Source organism: Dreissena polymorpha, chromosome 2 (genome assembly GCF_020536995.1).
Source record: "Dreissena polymorpha isolate Duluth1 chromosome 2, UMN_Dpol_1.0, whole genome shotgun sequence".
Taxonomy (NCBI): domain Eukaryota; kingdom Metazoa; phylum Mollusca; class Bivalvia; order Myida; family Dreissenidae; genus Dreissena; species Dreissena polymorpha.
The window spans coordinates 33,048,024-33,072,726 of record NC_068356.1 but is presented as its reverse complement, the minus strand read 5'-3'; the positions used below and the strand labels follow the sequence as shown (position 1 = coordinate 33,072,726).

Here is a 24,703-nt window from a genome sequence, read left to right as displayed (position 1 = left end):
AAATTAGAATGTGAAATTACATTTGAAGTTTGAGATAAACTAATCATTTAAAGTGACTTTGGTAGTAGTACCGTACTTCTTGTGGCAGTATTTGTAACGGAAGACGCAAAAGTCATTAATGCTATAAGTAGAAGAAGGCTTTCGAGGTAGATGACACAATTAAACAATAAATTATTGGTACTTACATTTGTTCGGTTTATATGGGCTTTATTTTTTTGAAACAATACGCTTCGTTAATACATGTATGTAACTACAGATTTCTTTTCACTGTCGATCCAGATTTGTGTTATCTTTATTACTCTGCAAGAATTACAACTGATAAAATATCAGATCAAGTCCTCATTCTTATTTGCGATTTCTATATTATTGGTCTTTTTTTCTCGTTGAATGCGCCTCCTATATCATTACTTCTATATAGTTTTTTACTTATTAAAAAAGTTCTAGAATCGTGAAACGAAATTCGTAGATAGCTGTTTACTGTGTGCCACCAAATAAAGTTTCGATGAAAAAAGATTTATGAAAATTTATTTCTTTGTGTCTATCAGTTAAACGAGACACTTGACCACATTCTAACCAAATTCTGTCAATAACATTTGTGTGAAGGCAGGCGTTTCTGAACCGGACCCGTTTCTTAACAACTAATATTTTCATGAAACGAAATACTTTGAAAATAAAATAGGCTTTTTTTATTCCACAATTCACTCATCTGAAGTAAATACACCGCCTGTTGACAAAATATGCCATGTCCTCTTAATGCTTACTGATGCATCGTGTACGTTCACTCCCTTGCTAACCGTCAACCTACTTTCGTTTTATGTATCTTAACCTTTGACTTACCTGTATCCAATCAAAACAACTTTGCTTCTGAAACGGTATTTGTGTCTTTCGGGTAGGCACAGAGACAATTTTTGTTCGGTTTATGAACGTTCCGACTGTTTTAAGTTAAAAAATTAAAAGGAATACGCATTATTTTGTTACAAAAAACCCACTGGAGTACTAAATGTTCATTTTCATGTAAAATCGTGATAAATTGAAGGACGGTAAGTAGCACCTGTCGCAGACCGTGTTTGTACCCGATAATGTTCGTTCATTCGATTGGCGATACATACTGTTTAATTAGTTTTGCATTGACATTGAATTGTTGTGGTTTTGTTAGCTCGGCATTTTCGGAGGTATTGTCATAGCCAGCTCGACGTCCGCCGTCCGCGTCGTGCTAAAAACTTAATATTTTGTTAAGGTTTTGAACATTGGCTCTAAAATCAAATTGCTTCCACCTACAACTTTGAAACTACATATGTAGATGCACCTTGATGAGTTCTTCACGCCACACCCATTTTTGGGTCACTAGGTCAAAGGTCAAGGTCACTGTGACAAGCTTTCATTTATTCAAAACTGCACCCGTAGCCGAGCGTGGCACCCGTTATGCGGCGCTCTTGTTTATTTAAAAAATGGTGCGTTATGCTCTAAATGTCATTTGCTTATTGAAGTGAATTAATTAAGAAAAAACTGACATCAGTTTTAAAGGGACTTGTTCACATTAACAGATTTTGAAATTTTAGTCCCCACTCCAAAGAAGGCTGTAGAAATATCCAGTTGTGCGTCCATCCATCCATCCGACTCTAACATACCCTCAGAATATTCAGCTCTCGTAACATTTTCATTTATCTATAGTTTAAGGTTCAGTTTATTGTATAGTTACAAGCTCAATGTAGCCTACTTACGCTCAATGGGTCGATCATTGTCGACCTGAAATGACCCACAAGTCACCCGGAGGTGACTAGAACCCGATTCTTGTCACCCTAGGGTGACTTCAAACCGACGCTAGTCACCCCCTGGTGACATGAAGGCGATTGTAGTCACCCGGGGGTGACATGAAGCTGATTCTTGTCACCCGGGGATGACTGCAAGCTGATTCTAGTCACCCTCGAAATCAGCATAAAGTCACCCTTGGCAACAATTTCACTTTTTCAACAATTAAAACATGATTTGGTTGTTCATATGCGAGGGAATTTGTGTAAAAATTCTACAAAAATGAAAGAACAGCTAAATGTCTAAAGAAAAACAAGCCACAATAGCCTATATTAAATACCTGGATGCGGTGCCGTTTGATAAAAAAATACACGGGTGACTAGAAGCCGATTCTTGTCACCCCGGGTGACACGAAGCCGATTCTAGTCAGGTCGACAATGACCCAATGAGCCCTACTAACAGCTTGTTTGTATAACCAATTAGTATTTGAAATCAGACGTGTAATACAAGCATATTCAGTGAATTGATGTTGACAGGAGTGACACATGCATGTCAAGTCAAACTGTTATAGCTGTTTGATTTGTAGAACGGGGGGGGGGGGGGGGGTATTCAGTTACATATAGAATTTAGACTTCATTAGACTGTTTTTGTCTATTTGACCAGCAGATATCGGAAAGTGTTTAAATGTAAACCATTGTAAAACACCGTTTCACTTGCGACACCATTGTCCCTATCTCAAAGGTCAAGGTCACACTTAGAGGTAAAGAGAGATCAGATTTTGCCATTAAAACAGCATGAAAATTCATGTCATAGCTGTAGCTTGGCTATATATTGATGGATTTTAAAATAAATGTAAACCATTTAAAGGATATATGTTGCCTGTAACAATTGTCTCAATACCTCAAAGGTCAAGGAAGCACTAAGGGGTCGAATTTGAAAATTTGTGTCAGGACAATAACCTTGCAATTAGTGCTGCAACAATATACCGGTATATCGGTATGTATCGTAATACGCAATACTCAGTCCAGGGTTTTCATCAGGAGGCGGCCGGCGGCCGATTTGACCGCCTCAAATGGTATTCAGGCCGGCTCAAATTCGGAAAGAAAAAAAAACATCTGCAAATTTTCACGACAATGACGAGATATTTAGTATTCGTTAATATACTAACTGTCTGAAACGGAAGTAAACAACCTTAACCGATATATGTTAACTGCTTTCTCATTGGTCGTATCGATATAATTGTCCAATCGCGGAGCGGGTAACGAGACTGTACGACTTTGATTCAAGGTCACAAACTGTGACAAAGTCAACAATTGGATATGTCAAAAAAGAAGAAAAATAAACGACTTTTTCGTTTGTGTTTCGAGTTAGAACGATAGTTCGCTGTTGAAGTTATCTTGTTCCAGTTTTGTTAACGTTTATCATTTACCGGCACCTCCGGATAAATGCACTTTCCTGCTACACTTACATTTCGTTTTTTATTCGATTTTCGACAGATTTCGTTGATGTTTGGTTTCTCCGCGGAGTTTTGATCCTCAAAGCGGTAAGTGGATTTATTTGTTACCACATTTTACAGGAGGGTGAGTCTTTCATTAGGATAAATGAAACTCTGGAGCCCCAAACTCTCCTGATTTTTTCATGATTAAGGTCGGACTTGGTTGCCTTAAATGCTAAATATATTGAATTGGCACTGCAATGTTAAGCTACGTCGAAATTTGTATTTGAAAAAAATGGCCCCAAGAAGCTTCCTCAGCAAAATATTTAAATCCTAAGATTGCATCAGCTGGGGCAACGTATGCCCGATTTTTTTTCCAAAAAAATGCCTAAGTTAATCAAATAAAAACAATTATTCTCATGTCAACAGGCACACAATCTTTATAAACTAATTAGTCAATTATTTCAGAAAAAGACAGTCATTATGTACTCTTAACACAGTATTACTTATAAATGTTTAGGTATTTGCTTATAAAATGCTTCAGTATAATTGTTTTAATTATTGTGATGTTTATCAGACTTTATTTTTCTTAAGGTAACTTACTCCTTTGGTAATATTATTTGAATTGCTAGTCACATTCTCTTGGTAAAATGGGATAGTGTTAAGTAGAGGTTAATTATATTGAATGTTATTGTTTGACAGATGTTAAAGATGTTTACAGTTTGTACTGTTTCTTCTTATTTGCAATGAATAACTACTTGTTGACTAGTCATTTAAATTGCTTTAGTTATATATTTTGAAATGTCATTGCCATTATTGGAAGTTACAACTTATTAAAATGTTAAAATTTCCAGTGTTTGTTTTAATTCAGATTTTCATTAATACTGTAAAGAATACATGTTATGTACTGCACATAAATTATACATTAAGCTAGGGCCCGGGCCCTTCGCCCCCGACGGGGACATTCCACCTCAGACCCACGCATCTACATGAAAATTTAAAGAAATAGATTGTGATATTTGCTAGCCAAAGTATTTTTTTTTCTGTTTTGAATCTCTTAAAAATACAGGTGTCTTAAAGCTCAGGAGAAGCGATTTCTTTGTTTCAAAGAAGCCAAATTGCAGGTGCTTCCGGGGGCCTCTGGACCGCTGTCCAGGGTGTGCCCTGAACCCGCAGTGGGCCCTATCGGCACCCAGATTTTATTTTCAGGATTTCAAATTTGGGACAATTGACACCCCTGAGAGTTGATGTAACCTGAGGACTTAATAATTCACATTTATATCCTCTATTTTAACTGAGGAAAATCATGTAAAATATGTGCCAAAAACCGCTCAGAAGCAACGATTTGGCACCTTTATTTCAAAGGGGGGGGGGGCATGCCCCCGGACCCCCCTAGCAGGTTGGCCTCCTCAAATAACTAAAAAGCCTGCTACAAAGAATCCTAATGAAAACCCTGCTCACATTGTATTGCGATGCGATATTCATCATACTGGTACGAACATTCTACAAAAATTCATCCACATTGCGGCAAGAAAATCCATCCGAAATAATGATATCAAGGTGAACAAAACAAATCGGTTTTACTGTTTAGTAAAAATAAATTGTTACGTAAAAAAAGCATTCTTAAAGGTCTATTTTACAGAGTAGCGTTGTAACAAGGGAGTCCGCAAGATCTGCATTTGCATGTCATACTGTTAAATTTAAGAAGAAGCTTATGGAAATAGGAAAAAAACAACAATTAATTACATGATAAAAATGTAAATTGATGTTATCATAAACAGAAGTAATAATGACCAAAAAAAATTACGTAACAGCATTCTGATAAGTTACAACATCCACAATTCTCTTTCAGGTTATTATTCTTTTTGTCGGCTTTTATAATAGTTCTCAAGATGGCAGACGAAATAAACGCAGAGTTTGACTTTATAGAGAATTCCAAGGGAAAAAGTGCTGTTTGGGAATATTTTAGTCTTAAAAGGAAGAGAGAAACGAATGAGATCGAGGAAGGGGTAGGATATTGTAAGCGGTGTAATGATGGTGTCAAATGTAGCGACGGAACATCCAATTTGTTCTCGCACTTAGTTAGCAATATATTGCAATATATTGCAATACGGGTTTTTGAACTGATAACATATTGCAATACGGTTTTTGGCGTATTGTTGCAGCACTACTTGCAATACACTGATGGACTTTTAAATATCTTAGCACAAATGTAAACTTTTCCCTTCCTAAAGATCAAGGTCAGATGAAAGTTCAAAGGCCAAATAAAAAAAATGAAAGCATGAGTATGTGTGCAGTATTGATGCATGTGTTGTTGAAAATGCCTTTATATGTATGACTAGTTACTAATTAAAATATTATATTTGACATATCAGTAGGTGGAAAACAATATTATAACAGTAGATTGAATAAAAAATTGTGCCTTCACCAGGACTCAAACTTGGGGCACTTCAGATATGTCACCAGTGGATCATTCACAGTGATTTAGGCTGTAGGGGCTTTAGAGAGTAACAGTGTTATCATTTTAAACCAACTATTGGTAATAGGCCAATTTTCCAATTTATAATTAAAAGGTATTGTAAATTCTTGATTTTTATACACATTTAGATTTTGTGATTTTTTGTATTAATAAATCCCTTTAAATGTATGAATGACAATTATAATGCTCTTGATTTGTGTGTTTATTTTAGACAAGCAAAAGACATGTTTAACTTTTTTTTTCAATACTTAAAGTGTGATAAAATATAAATGAAATTAAAGATTTATCCTGATTTTTTTCCATGTGATAGGGATTTTGATGAAGTTGATTAAATTCTCTGAATATTTACTTTTGCTGATTTATGTGTATTTATTTATTTATGTTTATAAATTATAAACATAAATAAATCAATACACATAAATCAATTGTACCTGAGAATCATTATTTATGATTCTCAGGTACAATTGACTGTGTCTACAATGTATTTTATGATATAACAACAAGGAGCTGCACAACTAAAACTGAATGAATGGAGATTGTAAGGAGGATTAATTATATAACATGTATTATCACTAAGTCCTGGTATTCTTTTAAACCACTTGTGTTCTGGTCCAAATATTTTACAATTCACACAATTGTTCAAAGGTTTAACCGAAAAACAAGTACCATCTTACATGTTTAATAGGATTCTTAACTTAGTTGAATTTTGTTTATTCAAAATATGAAAAATCCGTGTAAAAGGATATCCTCTGTGATACGCAAGTATGATTATAGTTTGCTCTTAAAATTATTATGTATAGTTTGATTTTTTATGTCCCCCACTATAGTAGTGGGGGACATATTGTTTTTGCCCTGTCTGTTGGTTGGTCTGTTGGTTGGCGCCAACTTTAACATTTTGCAATAACTTTTGCTATATTGAAGATAGCAACTTCATATTTGGCATGCATGTGTATCTCATGAAGCTGCACATTTTGAGTGGTGAAAGGTCAAGGTCATCCTTCAAGGTCAGAGGTCAAATATATGTGGCCAAAATGGCTCATTTTATGAATACTTTTGCAATATTGAAGATAGCAACTTGATATTTGGAATGCATGTGTATCTCATGGAGCTGCACATTTTGAGTGGTGAAAGGTCAAGGTCAAGGTTATCCTTTAAGGTCAGAGGTCAAATATATGTGGCCCAAATCGCTTATTTTATGAATACTTTTGCAATATTGAAGATAGCAACTTGATATTTGGCATGCATGTGTATCTCATGGAGCTGCACATTTTGAGTGGTGAAAGGTCAAGGTCATCCTTCAAGGTCAGAGGTCAAATATATATGGCCCAAATCGCTTATTTTATGAATACTTTTGCAATATTGAAGATAGCAACTTGATATTTGGCATGCATGTGTATCTCATGGAGCTGCACATTTTGAGTGGTGAAAGGTCAAGGTCAAGGTCATCCTTCAAGGTCAAATATATGGGTCAAAATTGCTCATGTTATGTCACTTCTGCAATATTGAAGCTAGCAATTTTATATTTGAAATGAATGTGTATCTCATGGAGCTGCACATTTTGAGTGGTGAAGGGTCAAGGTCAAGGTCATCCTTCAAGGTCAAACGTCATATAGGGGGACATTGTGTTTCACAAACACATCTTGTTTTATCTGAATCAGATTAAATTGTAAATTCACATATAATTTATATATATATTATAGGATCTTAACTACCGGTATTTAGAGCTTGACATCACAACTCATGAATTATATGATTCACACATGTTCATTTTGAAAGATAAATGCTATTATGTATTTATGTAAACAGAAGTGTGAGCCATCTTAAATTCACATATGTCCCTATCTCAAAACCACATTTAATTACTCTGTAAAAATCCTGTGTACATATTAACCACTGTTGAGAAAGAGAAGCCTCAAGTCTTGGAAGAGTAAATAAAATCACATTGCAGAGGTGTAGCCATGCATGCTGTTATAGTTGCTCGAATACTCAATAGATACCACTCAATAGATACCGGTATTTAATAGCATGTTTGCAGAAAATTCTGCCATGTTTTTACAAAACATTGCATTGTGTTATCAGAATTGCTTGTTTTACAAAATATCATTAACACGGCCTTATGATTATTGAAATAAATAGCATGTCTCATAACTAAAGCTAATAATTATGGTCCACAGACAGTTATGTATTACATTCTTGAATTATATATGTAAATACTTTTTGAAATACTGTTTGTACTTGTCTTTATGTTTTCTGTTGAGTCATATTGGTTGCTTTTGCAGTAACATCAAACATATTTTCTATAAGAAAAGTCCATATAATATTACTTTTGTAATGTGCCTATCAATATTTTTATGAAGGAGGGCATATAGTGATCTGACTGTCCGTCCGTCTGTCCTTCCGTCACACTTTGCGTTTAGGTTTCTCAAATTGCTCATAACATCTATGTTCTTTGAGATATAACCTTCATATTCGGTATGCAAGTGTATATGGGCAAGGCCTTTCCATACGCACACACATTTTGACCCCCGTGACCTTGACCTTGAACTTAGGGTCTGCGTTTAGATTTCGAAATCTGCATTTAGATTTCGAATTCTGCATTTAGGTTTCAAAATCTGCGTTTTAAGGTTTCGAAAAATGCTCATAACTTCTATCAAAGCGTTTATAGGGGGCATATGTCATCCTATGGTGAAAGCTCTTGTTCTTTTTCGGGGTTGGGTTGTGGTATAGAGAGAGCTGTGTGATTAGATCCTGGAAAATATTGTATTTTGAAGGTTATACCTTAAATCCTTACACATTTTGTCATTTTTAGCTCGGCTGTTTTTGAAGAAAACCCGAGGCATTGTCATAGCCTATGCGTCGTCCGCCGTCCAGGCGTCGTGCTAAAACCTTCACATTAACAGTTTTTTTTCCACTTTTCGGGAAGATAGCCCATGGCTTTGGAATTGGGAATTTTATCAGCATTTTCATGAAATTGGGAAAATAAATTCATTAGCCTTTTTTTCCACACGAAAAGTCCACTGATTAGGGAAATACTAAATTTGATTTAACTCTTTATAATAATTCAAATTAAAAGAAAAAAATCATATAATACTTTGTTAGATGTAATTGAATTAAAATTGAGATAAAATACACATAAGACTTCTTTCTAAAAAAAAATACAAAAATTTATTTTTTTATTTTTTTGGCAATTGGGAATTTTTTGCCACATTTTGGGAAAAAAGTATACCTTTTGGGATTGGGAACATAGCCGAATTTTGGCTATAAAATCGGGCAAAAAAAAAACCTGATTAAAATTAAAGTGCTTCCACCTACAACTTTGAAACTTCATATGTACATGCACCTTGATTAGTTCTACACGCCACACCCATTTTTGGGTCACTAGGTCAAAGGTCAAGGTCACTGTGACCTCTAATATAAAACTTTAACTTTGCCTCTAACAGCATAGTGCTTCCACCTACAACTTTGAAACTTCATATGTATATGCACCTTGATGACTTCTACACGCCACACCCATTTTTAGGTCACTAGGTCAAAGGTCAAGGTCACTGTGACCTCTAATATAAAACTTTAACTTTGCCTCTAACATCACAGTGCTTCCTCATACAACTTTGAAACTTTATATGTACATGCACCTTGATGAGTTCTACACGCAACACCCATTTTTTGGTCACTAGGTCAAAGGTCAAGGTCACTGTGACCTCTAAAATAAAACTTTAACTTTGCCTCTAACATCATAGTGCGTCCACCTACAACTTTGAAACTTCATATATACATGCACCTTGATGACTTCTACACGCCACACCCATTTTTAGGTCACTAGGTCAAAGGTCAAGGTCACTGTGACCTCTAAAAAAAAAATATTCTGACAAGCTTTCGCAGCCCAGTGTGGCACCCGTTATGCGGTGCTCTTGTGGATTATCTTATCATAGTCTGGGGAAGCTTAAAATTACTGGGATCTTCAATCTTACCAAAGTAAATTTTCTTGCACCTTTGATTCAGTTATTGTAGAATTTCATAAGATGGTCGTTTAACAAATGTGCTGTTTTTTTTTATCAACTCATTACTGAATGCAATAGGAAATTATAGAAGTAATTAATTAATTAATTAATTATAAGAGGACAGGTGATTTCCATAAATGTAAATTTGTTTTTTAATAAAACCAAATGATATTAGTTACATTTTACTTAATTTGTCTGACATATCATATTCCTGAAACACTTGCTTAAAATTGTAACTCTAATTTTAGTGGGACATCTTCTTTAGAATACTAGGGCAGCCCAGTAGTTTATTTGTTGCTGACATGTTTATGTTCTGTTGAGAATTTACAAATTATTTTAATGTAAATGCTGCCTTAACATGACAGATTTGTACAGTCCTGATGTAATATACTGATACAAGGAGACTCGAGTGAGTTGTTGATTACAGAAACTGTCAAACATGTTTGCCAAGACAGTGATAAATAAGAAATACAGGTAACTCAAAATGTTACTCAGGCTAAAAAACATAATCATGCAAGTATAATATTTTAGCAATCAGAAAAAAACAATGGTTATTTCTCTGTGGTAGGTTTTTTCTAAATGCTTATTTAATGATTTATCAAAAGGAAACGGCATTTTAGTACACAATAAGCAATATAACAGGCGTTCTGATACCAACTGTTGTTCTCAAGGCTCAGACTCATATTGGTCTCGACTGAAAATAATTGAATAAATATATTCTTAAAAGTAAATAAAATTATCCATTAAGATCGCCGTGGCGTAGTGGATATGGTGTCCGCCTAGCGATCAGGAGGTCACGGGATCAATCCCCACTGTGGGAGCGTTCTTTAGATCTCCCCCGTAGACACCAAGGAAACGGACTCAAGAGCGTTTCATATAAGCTTAGGCTTGTTACGCAATCGAGCTTAAATAAATAGGTTTAAAAACAAACAAAAAACAAAAAACTGGGAAACTAATAGTAACTCCTCATGGCCCCAAATGGACACTTGGAAACTAATAGTAACTCCTCATGGCCCCAAAGGGACACTGGGAAACTAATAGTAACTCCTCATGGCCCAAAAGGGACACTGGGAAACGAATAGTAACTCCTCATGGCCCCAAAGGGACACTGGGAAACTAATGGTAACTTCTCATGGCACCAAAGGGACACTGGGAAACTAATAGTTACTCCTCGTGGCCCCAAAGGGACACTGGGAAACTAATAGTAACTCCTCATGGCCCCAAAGGGACACTGGGAAACTAATAGTAAATCCTCATGGCCCCAAAGGGACACTGGGAAACTAATAGTAACTCCTTATGGCCCCAAAGGGACACTGGGAAACTAATAGTAACTCCTCATGGCCCCAAAGGGACACTGGGAAACTAATAGTAACTCCTCGTGCCCTTAAGGGACACTGGGAAACTAATAGTAACTCCTCATATCCCAAAAGGGACACTGGGAAACTAATACTAACTCCTCATGGCCCCAAAGGGACACTGGGAAACTAATAGTAACTCCTCACGGCCCCAAAGGGACACTGGGAAACTAATAGTAACTCCTCATGGCCACAAAGGGACACTGGGAAACTAATAGTAACTCCTCATGGCCCAAAAGGGACACTGGGAAACTAATGGTAACTCCTCATGGCCCCAAAGGGACACTGGGAAACTAATAGTAACTCCTCAAGGCCCCAAAGGGACACTTGGAAACTAATAGTAACTCCTCATGGCCCCAAAGGGACACCAGGAAACTAATAGTAACTCCTCATGGCCCCAAAGGGACACTGGGAAACTAATAGTTACTCCTCATGGCCCCAAAGGGACACTGGGAAACTAATAGTAACTCCTCATGGCCCCAAAGGGACACTGGGAAACTAATAGTAACTCCTCATGGCCCCAAAGGGACACTGGGAAACTAATAGTAACTCCTCAGGGCTCCAAAGGGACACTGGGAAACTAATAGTAACTCCTCATGGCCCCAAAGGGACACTGGGAAACTAATAGTAACTCCTCATGGCTCCAAAAGGACACTGGGAAACTAATAGTAACTCCTCATGGCCCCAAAGGGACACTGGGAAACTAATAGTAACTCCTCATGGCCCCAAAGGGACACTGGGAAACTAATGGTAACTCCTCATGGCCCCAAAGGGACACTGGGAAACTAATAGTAACTCCTCAAGGCCCCAAAGGGACATTGGGAAACTAATAGTAACTCCTCATGGCCCCAAAGGGGAAACTAATAGTAACTCCTCATGGCCCCAAAGGGACACTGTGAAACTAACAGTAACTCCTCATGGCCCCAAAGGGACACTGGGAAATTAATAGTAACTCCTCATGGCCCCAAAGGGACACTGGAAAACTAATAGTAACTCCTCATGGCCCCAAAGGGACACTGGGAAACTAATAGTAACTCCTCATGGCCCCAAAGGGACACTGGGAAACTAATGGTAACTCCTCATGGCCCCAAAGGGACACTGGGAAACTAATAGTAACTCCTCAAGGCCCCAAAGGGACACTGGGAAACTAATAGTAACTCCTCATGGCCCCAAAGGGGAAACTAATAGTAACTCCTCATGGCCCCAAAGGGACACTGGGAAACTAACAGTAACTCCTCATGGCCCCAAAGGGACACTGGGAAATTAATAGTAACTCCTCATTGCCCCAAAGGGACACTGGAAAACTAATAGTAACTCCTCATGGCCCCAAAGGGACACCGGGAAACTAATAGTAACTCCTCATGGCCCCAAAGGGACACTGGGAAACAAATAGTTACTCCTCATGGCCCCAAAGGGACACTGGGAAACTAATAGTTACTCCTCATGGCCCCAAAGAGACACTGGGAAACTAATAGTAACTCCTCATGGCCCCAAAGGGACACTGGGAAACTAATAGTAACTCCTCATGGCCCAAAAGGGACACTGGGAAACGAATAGTAACTCCTCATGGCCCCAAAGGGACACTGGGAAACTAATAGTAACTCCTCATGGCCCCAAAGGGACACTGGGAAACTAATAGTTACTCCTAATGGCCCCAAAGGGACACTGGGAAACTAATAGTAACTCCTCATGGCCCCAAAGGGACACTGGGAAATTAATAGTAACTCCTCATGGCCCCAAAGGGACACTGGGAAACTAATAGTAACTCCTCATGGCCCAAAAGGGACACTGGGAAACTAATAGTAACTCCTCATGGCCCCAAAGGGACACTGGGAAACTAATAGTAACTCCTCGTGGCCCCAAAGGGACACTGGGAAACTAATAAATATGAGCCTTGCTCTGTATAAAGGGGGTTAAATGCAGGTGCGTAAAGTTTTGTCCCAGATAAGCCTGTGCAGTCCCCACAGCTAATCAGGGACAACACTTTCCAACTAAACTTGAATTTTGCTAATAAGAGACTTTCTTTAAATGAAAAATATCATAAAAACAGAAAGTGTTGTCCCTGATTCACCTGTGTGGATTGCACAGGCTAATCTGGGATAACACTTTAAGCACATGCATTTAACCCCCTTTTCACAGAGCGGGGCCCATATCTACATAGCAAGTGGCAAGTTGCAACTGTGGTCAAAACTCCATTGCTCCTTACAAAACTGTTCTGTAGCTCTGTTGATGTGACACATAGCAAAATAATTGGATTAACTTCATAACTATTTCTAAAAACTATGATATATTGCCACGGTTAAAATAAACAGTTGGTTATATCAGCTTCTGTTCATGAAATGAGGTTTTATTGAGGATTTGACACAAAAAGTGAGGGTTGACGGGTTAAAACCATTTATAATGTTCTGTGTGTATCTTTTATGTTCTTCACCTGTAACTTTTGTAAATTGCAATCATATTCTACCAATTTAATTTCATCGTTGGATACCAACGACTAATTCATTCCGTTACTCTCCAGCATCGATAAATGGAGAGTAGCAGAATGGGTCGAACGTGGGTATCGGACGATGATGTTAAATGGAGAGTAGCGGAATGGGTCGAACGTGGTATGCAGCCAGCCTTTTTTAAAAGAAGGATCCTGGGCGGCTTGCTTAATTCGCATAGTGCTGAAATACAAATCTGAACATCGCAAGTCCAGTCATCTGCCAAGCCACATAAATTGTGTGGGAATTGGTCATGAAATCCTGACTACTGTCATTCTCCCTCTACATCTGATTGAAGCAGGACAGTTGTCAATAACGTATGTAAATATGTGTGCTTAGAACTATTAAACCAGCTATCCCAGGAAAGGCAGAGTTGGAAAACATACTGACTTGATATGACTGGAATACTTATTAAAATGGGATAAATTCATGCAAAACAAACAGCTTTTTCAAAGAACTTGAACAATTTTTGCAGCATTAACACCTTTTATGTTTGTAAATTGCAATAGTATTCTTACAAGTTTAGTAACACTGTTAGTGGTTTACGAAGGACTTTGTTCATATTTGGCATTATGATTATCGGAAAGATATCTTTTGAACAGTCAATTGTTTGAGCCAGTTGTCGGACTTGTGCAAAAAAACTTTCCAAATTAAGATAAAGGTATTTAATCTCAAGATCATTTCTGTTCTTAAATGCTTTTGTCTAATGTTTGCTGCGGATCAGTAACCATATTTGTAACAGTTTTATTTCTTTACTTTGTCTTACTCTTTTGAAACTATGTGCTGTTGATTTAAATGAAGTCTTATTACTAAGTCTATTGTTTTAGTTTAACCATATGAAAGAATGCATGACCAGGGACCTATTTATGTTTATATATCCCTTTCATGATAGAAGCTTTTTTGTAATGCTTTCAAGTTAGAAAAACATATTAAAAACCTCATTGGAACTACAGACATTGTTTTGCTGAAACTTAGATATACTACACATTATTGACAGTAGATTTAGTAGCCAGAAGTTTTTTAAAGTTTTTTTTTATTGATTTAATAGCAATCTTAACTGGGTGAACTATTTTTGGTTGTACATTCTTAACAAATCTAACAAAAAAATCAATTTGCATCTGTTTACAAACTGACCAAAAACCTTTTATTTGACAATCAATTATTGCATTTGAATACTGTACACAAAATGACTTATTTGCATTGCACCAGGGTCATAGTCAATGATGGTAGTTATTTGGAATAAACATTTTTCAAACTGTATTTACAGCTGGATTGTGCTTCTATAACACACTGTTCTGGAGTGATATTTATAATAACAACTAGACCATGTTGGTAAAATCCAAAGTGACCACAAGCATTTAGATCAGCTTTTGTGGCAAAGCAATCCAGACCTTTTGTTAAAGTATTTATTTTGATAAAGATTTTAGTTCTGATTTTGCCTGAAGGGAACTTTCATGACAGAAGATTTTAACACATTGTAAGGCATTTATTGTTCTTAAATGGCTGCCTTTGATGGTTTTAAATTGTCAATATGTTGATTCTGTGGACAAGATAAAGATCACCTGAGATTGAATTAAACCCACACAAGTTTGTCAGCTTAAGTCTAGGTGGATTAATGTGGTTATAAAGAGCATCGTATTTTGTAAAGTTACTGTGACTTTTGTTAAGGAAAAAACCTTATTTGGATGCAGAAGTCTGAACGTATTAATTACTAAACAACGTTTGTAAAAACTTTTGACAATGATGAAAATAAGCTAATAAAGCATGAATTTAAAGGGACCTTTACACAGATTTTCTTATTTAAAAAAAAATGTCATTATATAATTTATGTTTACTCACAAATCTATAATGTTGTGCAGTCTTTAATAAGTATAATAGCAAAAAACAAAGTTGGAAAAAAATTGCCCTCTGAATTCAAACCCTGATTCTCTGGACAAGCTTATATGCAACCACTGCTTTGTTTTGTCACAGCAAAACGTTAAGGCTCTATTAGTACTCAAGGTATTCAAATTCGTTAAAAAGCGTTACATATACTTTATAACTTTACCAATTTTGAATAATAATCTCCCTTAAAGCCTCTTTAAAGCTCAAATCAACGAAAATTTCGTAAAGTATTTCGTAAAATAAAGTTAACACCTAAACAAACTGTGTTCCTTATAGCAATAGCCACAATTTCAACATGTGGTATGAAGACGTAGATTTTTGTATATACAAAATGCTAGTTTTTATTTATTTGTGACACAATTAATTCCATTTTAATTTCCCGTGAATATATCTATTGATACGACACATGAACACTAAAATGGTACCATGTTAGTGTTCATGTGTTGTATGAATAGATATTGTTGCAGGAAATTTAAATGGAATTAAATATTCAAACAATAATGAAAACGAGCATTTTGTATCTACAAACATCTATTTTACCAGACAACATCTGGCATTGAAATTTCTGCAATTGCCATAAGGAACACTGATTTATAATTGTTTTAACTTTATTTTACGAAATAATTTACGAAATTTTCGTTGATTTTTATCGTTATAGAGGCAAATTAAATGAAACCAATATGTTTAACCTTTTTCTTAGTCAGGAGTGTTATTTTTGCTTGTTATCCCCCGCCATAGGCAGAGGGATATTATTTATTATTTTGGCGTTGTCCGTCTTTCTGTCCGTCTATTTTCCGTCCGGCCGGCACTTTTGTGTCCGGAGCCATATCTTGGAAGTGCTTTGGCGGATTTCCTTGAAACTTTGTATGAGTATTTATATGGATAAGAGGATGATGCACGCCAAATGGCATTGTACACCATCTGTTAATAACAGAGTTATGGCCCTTTGTATCTTAAAAAAGTGATTTTTTAGTGTCAAATATAACACTTTTGTGTCCAGAAGCATATTGGCAGGGGATATAAATCCAACAAATTTGCTTGTTTAAACACAATGTGTGCTTTCCTTTCCTTGAATCTATGAAAATCATCATGTAACCAAACTACCGGTATGAACAAGTCCCTTTTAAATAAAATATGCTTGAACTAAATTAACTATTATATGGTATTAACATTTATAAATTCATAATGGTTCAGTGACTGTGTTGAATATATTTTGAAAGTCCATTTGTGTTATCAGGTTAAAATGGACAATTTAACACCGTAAAGGTTAGACTTTATAGTATAGGATCCATTATCTAGATAGCAGGACTGAAGAGCTGGTTGGAGCTTAAGAAAAACTTGTTTGAATGAGTTAGTCAACTTCAATAGATATGCGGCAGTATGTAAAGAAATATATAGTACCAACTATTTGTGAATGTCTACACCTTTTACTGTATGGGCTTTTAGCTTGTCAGTGTGACGGATATTATTTGGCTTCCAATAGTTTGGAGACACAGTTGTGGTGTACATGATATAACATAGGTGCAGTATTAGGTAGAATTAACGAGACTGGCATTTGAAATAGTCAATGGATTATTGAAGCAATGTGCTTTGTGTTAATATTTGACCCATATTTTCAATAGATATTACATAAAGGATATCTGCCAATGTTTTGAAGATCTTGTTTAGGTTGTAGATACATTTTTTGGACTTGAAGGAACAGTGACATATCAAATCAGCTAGGATATTTAAATAAGGGCTGTGTGAGTTGTAACTATTTGTTAACTATTTGCAAGTTTATTTTTTATACCCCCAATCGGAGGCTTATAGTTTGTGCACTGTAAGTTTGCCAGTTATTATGCTCCCCCAAAAAATTTGGGGGGAGCATATAGTCGCCGCTTCGTTTGTCCGTCCGTCCTTCCGTGTGTCCGTCCGTGCACAATTTTGTCCGGGCTATTTCTCAGCAATTAATGACCAGAATTCAATGAAACCTTATGGGAAGCTTCACTACCAAGAGGAGATGTGCATATTATCAGCGGGTTCTGGTCGGATGATTTTTCACAGAGTAATGGCCCTTTGAAATTTTCCATTAACTGTACATATAGTGCAATTCTTGTCCGGGCTATTTCTCAGCAACTAATGACTGGAATTCAATGAAACTTTATGGGAAGCTTCACTACCAAGAGGAGATGTGCATATTATCAGCGGGTTCTGGTCAGATGATTTTTCACAGAGTTATGGCCCTTTGAAATTTTCCATTTACTGTACGTATAGTGCAATCCTTGTGCGGGCTATTTCTCAGCAACTAATGATGGAATTCAATGAAACTTTATGGGAAGCTTCACTACCAAGAGGAGATGTGCATATTATCAGCGGGTTCTGTTCGGATGATTTTTCACAGAGTTATGGCCCATTGAAATTTTCCATTAACTGTACATATAGTGCAATTCTTGTCCAGGCTATTTCTCAGCAACTAATGACCAGAATTCAATGAAACTTTATGGGAAGCTTCACTACCAAGAGGAGATGTGCATATTATCAGCCGGTTCTGGTCGGATGATTTTTCACAGAGCTATGGCCCTTTGAAATTTTATATAAAAATATTCTGGTCCCCCCAACTACTGTGCCCTCAAGACGTTATCTTTTATCTGAATATATAGTGCAATATTGTGACAAAAAAACCTTTGGGGAGCATCACCCGTCTCCAACGGTTTCTTGTTGTACACTTCTGGGTTACCATTCTCTTACTCAACCAGTTTATCATGGGTTTATCAACAAAATTTCTGAAAATGTTTATTGGTATAAAATGAAGTTCAATAACCAGCCAATGGCCTCTTGGCACTTTTTAGATATGGCCCTTGAAATATTGCTCTTTGGTAATTTTATTTACTTCAATTTAATCTGGAGTATATGTAAAAAAAAAAAAAAGAGTTCTTAACTTGAAAATTAAGTATGTTGCATTGAGGGAATGTGAAATGCACACGAACCATTACTCTTGCTCCCCTATTTTTAGAGTTATTGCCCTCTGTTAATTGTTGTACTTGAATTTTGTCTGTAGCATAACCAAAACGCTAAGAGGTATCAACTTCACCCATTTATGCCTAGTGGACTCTCCCATCCTTCAAAATTGGATCAATTTATTTCCAAAATTAGGGATGTCTCGTATATTTATTTCTATATTTAGAATATTTCTTACAGAAATTCCTTTAAGCAAACAGCACTGACCCTGATGAGATTAGTGGCGTCTCATCTGGGTCTACACTGTTTGCCAAGGCCTTTTTTCTAGACCCTAGGCATAAATGGGTTACTAGGTAGTTAAATCTCAATGAGGAGATGTGCAGTGCACAAGAACCATATTTATGATTGAAATTATGGTTCAGTGCATGGAAATACATAGTTTAAATCAGAAAAGCGATGCATACAAACTATAGCTCTTGATCCCCTATTTTTTTAGTAATTGCCATTTGTTTTGTTTTTTAAATTATTTTTTTTTTAAATAAATTTGTGACTATCCATCGAAATTTAAATGTCCAATAGCATTAGGCTGGGACATCTGTGTACAACGTTCTGCTCAATTAATATTTTTTCAAGACATGTGTTAATCATACAAGGGGCTTAGTTGTTTATTTTGTTTGAAATAACACAACTTTAGTGTGATGATTGAGAAAGACAAAAATGAATGAATTCAAGATATGACTATCATCTTAACAAGAAAGCAAGGTGTTGATATTTATCATCAGAAAAACAATGTTCTTACCAACAAACTTATTTTAAGTTGCATTTTATACTTTATAATAATTTAACGTATTCAGAAAAATCTCTTAATACAGTAGTGTGATTAATTTGATAATCAAAAAAGGAATATAACGATGTATAACTCAATAGGTATTATTTAAATTGTGTTGGCTTAAATTCAAACTGCTTTTGATGAATTATGTAGATAGAAGCCCTATTGAAATCTATCACACCACCTTGCTAACGCCCCACTTGCGCTGATAGTATGACTGTATTTGCAAATACAAGATGATTCATTGTTGTCTTAAATATTGTGAAACTCCAAAAGGACCAATCACAGTGAATATATTATTATATAAATACAAAATTAATGCAAGATATTTGCAAATTATAAAGGCTAATGATTTGTTTAGTCAGATTAATAGATGATCAAGTTAAAGTTGTTTTAACTCTTCAAATGAACAATGACAAAAGTTAATGCTGTAGTTCTTTTCAGCCAATGAGCAGCTCTCAATTCTTATCTCAATTGCATGCCATTAAACTACTTGTGCTAACATTCTGCTATAAGCCACACTGTGCAAAAATGGGTCTTATGTTGTTTGCGGCCAGCATAGCTTCAGACCAGTCTGAGCAATCAACCAGTCGGGTCAGGAGCTTCCCTGTCCTCTTATGAGCCCACACAACCAGGCTTGCTGTAATCAGGGTGCAGGATGATGTAACTTTGTGGGGTTCCCCCTTTCAACTTCAATGGATGTATACACGACTGTAAGTGGTGCTTTATTATCCCCGCTGAAAAAAATATCTGAGGGGATATAGTAATTGGTCCTGTCCGTCTGTCCGTCCGGCTGAAACTTTGTCCAGAGCATAACTCCGAATCTATTCAATGGATTTACTTTAAACTTAGAATATAAACAGATGGCAACCAGGAGAATTGCATTGACCAAGAACCATAACTCTATCTACCTTAGTTTTTGAATTATCTCCCTTTTATATAACTTTAAAGTAAATTTTTGTCCAGAGCACAACTCTAAATATACTAAAGGGATTTACTTGAAACTTGAAATATAAACAGATGGCAACTAGGAGAAGTGCAGTGACCAAGAACCACAACTCTATCTACCTAAGTTTTTAAATTATCTCCCCTTTTATATAATTTTTAAGTAAATTTCTGTCTGGAGCATAACTCTAAATCTACTGAAGGGATTTACTTGAAACTTAAAATATAAACAGATGGCAACTAGAAGAAGTGCAGTGACCAAGAAACACAACTCTATCTACCTTAGTTTTTGAATTATCTCCCATTTTTATATAATTTTAAGGTAAATTTTTGTCCGGAGCATAACTCTAAATCTACTGAAGGGATTTACTTGAAACTTTAAATATAAACAGATGTCAAGTAGGAAAAGTGCAGTGACTAACAACCATAACTCTTTCTACCTTAGTTTTAATTATCTCCCCTTTTATATAACTTTAAAGTAAATTTTGTCCGGAGCATAACTCTAAATCTACTAAAGGGATTTACTTGAAACTTGAAATATAAACATATGGCATCTAGGAGAAGTGCAGTGACCAAGAACCATAACTTTATCTACCTTAGTTTTTAAATTATCTCCCCTTTTATATAATTTTTAAGTAAATTATTGTCCGGAGCATAACTCTAAATCTACTGAAGGGATTTACTTGAAACTTGAAACTTAAACAGATGGCAAGTAGGAGAAGTGCAGTGACTAAGAACCATATCTCTGTCTACCTTAGTGTTTGCATTATATCCCTTTATTTAATTTCAAAGTAAATTTTTGTCCGGAGCATAATGAATAATCTCCCTTTATTTGTTTTTTACAAATATTATTCTACTCTCTAAAACAAATGTTGTCATACAAGCGAACACATTTTGGCGGGGATTTGGCACTACTGTGACAAGCTCTTGTTTCAGATAACTTTTTAAAATTATTTTTCTTAAAAATTTCAACGAGTTCATATAAGACAGATTTTTATGCTGCTTATGTCAATGTTAAATACATCAGAATTATTTTATTTGATAAGCCTCAGTGTTCTTGTTTAAAAATTCAGTATCTACATGTACTGCATTCATTGAACATAGGTTATGCTTCACGCAACATGAGAATTTGTTAACGATTTCAGCTGTATTCAAGGATTTATTCTTATACGTTAAGATTTTGGCACAAGCTGCATGAAAAACTGTCTTTTTTTGCACTAAAGATTTTTGCAAATGTATTTCAATAACTTGAGATATTTGCAAAAATAAAGTTCTTAACGGTGTGTTTACATTCTGTCCAGCCTGTGTTTAAAACACGGGAAACCCGTTGATTCTGCACTGTGGTAATGGCAGACAGGATAGCTCTAAAACAGGCGGAACTGCAGCTATGCTTGCCGCATATGGGATAAGACTTATTTTTGCATGACATGGCTCTTATTATAATTGCTGCATGTCAGACCTCCAAATTACTGTTTATTTGTCAATAAGCAACTGTCACATTATTTATTTAATCAAAAATGCTGAAATGTGTTGTTGAAACTCTGGAATTTTACTTGAAAGTTTAAAGTTTCTTGTCTTTCTATTTGGCAAAGATTATCATGCACATTTTTGGCACGCCCAGATTAATTTTAGTGTGGTTAAGTTATCGTTTCATTCTCTATTCTAGGAAGATTTGTGGTTGACTCTATTGAATTCACATTTCGTGATTTTTCAAGTGTAACTGTTTAGGTTTCCAACTATTTAATTAATTATTGGCTGTTTATTAACCTTGTATTCTAATAACTTGTGAGCACTGAATAACTGAGCAGGTCTGCCATAACAGATTGATCATTGATAAAATTTATGAAATATTTCATCAGTCTTTGGTCTACTATTACTCAAGTAACAAGAGTTTTGCATTTTCAAATGTATTGATGGTAGATTTATTGTCATTAAATTTCTAAATTTAATGAATAAAACGGGTTAAATTTGTTAAATTTTTAAATTGTAATACAATGACTTTCAAAGAAAGCTCCATGATAAATATCTTAAACTAAAACATTTTGTTATACAATCCTTTTTTTATGCCCCCTTTTGAAGAAAAGGGGGCATATAGTGATGGGACTGTCCGTCTGTCTGTCCGTCTTTCCGTCACACTTTGCGTTTAGGTTTCGAAAAATGCTCGAAACTTCTATGTCTCTTGAGATATAACCTTCATATTTGGTATGCATGTGTAAATGGACAAGGCCTTTCCATATGCGTACAAATTTTGTCCCCTGTGACCTTGACCTTGAATTTAGGGTCTGCGTTTAGGTTTCGAAATCTGCGTTTAGGTTTCGAAAAAAGCTTATAGCTTCTATCAAGCGTTTAAAGGGGGCATAAGTCATCCTATGGTGACAGCTCTTGTTTCAAATGTTATGATATTGAGTAGTGCTGATTGCCTATTTAAGCTGAGCCAGCCTTTAGAGTCCAGCTTAGTGGTAGAACATTGTGAAGGGGGCGTGTTTTGCTCCCCCCCCCCCTTTCTAGTGCATCATTTTCCCACCCAAGGACACACCATTTAGATGTCATTTTAACCTTTCCATTGACCCATCTTTTGGATTAATAAACTAACTCAGAAGTTTGGTATACAATGTAGTTTGGAATAGTTTGGTATTAATTTTGATAAACTATAGATATATTATTCCAAACTTTTGATGAATTATGAAGTAATTTAATGCATTTTATCCTGTGTTAATAGACGTGAACAACAACAAAAAATATGTTTGCTGAAAAGGAACCTGAAAATGAAAGTTTAATCATGTATTTATATACTATTGGTTCAACAAAGTCCATTGGGGTCTCAGGGCTTCCCCTGGCTGAAAAGTTTCTTTAGCCAATTCGCCTTGCTATGGCTAAATTCTTCTATTTTTGGCTATTTAAAAAAAATTTCTTCATTAATTTTCTGTAGCCAAATAGGTCAATTTGTAGCAATTGGCTAATTTGGGGAATGGCAGAGGAAGCCCTGCGGTCTGGCAAATTTTGAAAGGTAGGCGAACAGTATGTCTGACACTTTTCTGGAGCTTTCGCTATGACATGGGCATAAGACATATAGTTTTGACTCTTTACAGAAAATGTTATCTGTATTGAATCAGTTATGAGTGAATACCTGTGCTCTTGAAATTGGATAAAGGGCAAATTTCAAACAAGTTTGTGATAAGCTAGACATTCTTTCAAACGTATTGTATTTCTATTTAAGCGTATATACTTTATTTGAATACAAGCCATATTTATTGAAATATATATATGTTGATCTATATAATGCACAAACAAATATCGTACATTTTGAATTTAAATTGCAAAAGTATTATAGTATTTTGGTTATTCCTATGTGGCATTGACATTTTTATTTTTAAACCATTCAAGGTTAAGTCCAGTTTTCAAGAACGTCCTTGAAGTCATCGTCCTTGAAGTCATCGTCCAAGCTGCCTCTTGATGCTGATGTGATATCTACAACCAAGCTGTCAACAAGTGTGATAATTGTGTGATATATGTGTGATATTGGTGGATATAAAGGGAGGTGTGGTCAGGTTTCCAGTGCACAGTGCTAGATTGTTCTAAGTGTCACACATATCAATAAACTGTATGAGGATCTACACGCAATGGACAAAGGCATGGTTTTAGCACACTGATTTCAATGGTAGGCATTTGGTTTACATGTTTATAATATGTTTATATTTCCTTTTTTTCAATATTTTTAAATGATCATAATTATTGATGATGGTTTTAAATTTCAAAATTGGCATGTGTTTTCTATTGCTTTAAAGGGACTTTTACACAGTTTGATAAATTGACAAAATTCAAAAAAAAAGTTTCTGATTAGCAAATTTTCATTGTAGTTATGTTATTTGCAAGGAACCAATAATACTGAACATTTTCCATGCTAAAAAATATCCATTATATGCATTTTTTGACGATTTAAAAACCTGAAAATTATAAAGCTTTACAAATGCAAAATGATTGAATAATTGTGAGAGTTTCGTTGTTATTGTAATTTTTTTAACACTATCAGGATTGCTTATAAAAAGGATAAAATACACTCTGAATCTCATCAGCACAGATAGCAAAGTTGTTTCAGCTCTACACTTTCACCTTAAGGGTCAGTAGTTTGAGCTCAGGTGTGGATATATTTTTTTCTTTCTTTATACCCCCTCAAACGAAGTTTAGGGGGCTATATAGGAGTGAACTTGTCTCTCGGTCAGTCGGTCTGTCTGTCGGTCTGTCTGTCGGTCCGTATTAAGTGTCCGCTCTCTTATTCAAGTAGTTTTCATCCGATCTTCACCAAACTTGGTCAGAAGTTGTATCTACATGATGTCAAGGCCAAGTTCGAACATGGGCCTTGCCAGGTCAAAAACTAGGTCATAAGGGAACTGTGCAGGTAAAGTTATGTAACTCTGACTGGCATTTTGACGGAATTATGGGCCCTTTATACTTGAAAATTTGGTTAAGTTTTGTGTTTTGGTCCACTTTACCCCTAAAGTATCATAGATAATACTTTCATACTTGGAACACTCGCAAACTATCATAAGGGGACAGTAAAGGACAAGTTGCATAACTCTGGTTGTCATTGTTACGGAATTATGGCCCTTTT

General features: G+C 35.7%; 1 protein-coding gene across 9 annotated transcripts in view; it reads left to right on the top strand.

Moving 5' to 3' along the window:
* Positions 1-856: 856 nt before the first annotated feature.
* LOC127866516 (unconventional myosin-XV-like) overlaps positions 857-24,703 on the top strand; it is a 153,295-nt gene continuing 129,448 nt past the window's right edge. For 6 of the 9 annotated variants that reach the window (XM_052407080.1, XM_052407077.1, XM_052407076.1 and 3 more), the window contains exons 1-2: positions 857-1,040; positions 23,479-23,752. The gene's annotated coding sequence lies outside the window, so the exon portion shown is untranslated. Of the gene's footprint in view, positions 1,041-16,772; positions 16,905-19,648; positions 19,863-23,007; positions 23,262-23,478; positions 23,753-24,703 lie in introns of those variants that run through there. The other 3 variants (XM_052407074.1, XM_052407073.1, XM_052407075.1) reach the window with 3 other exon arrangements.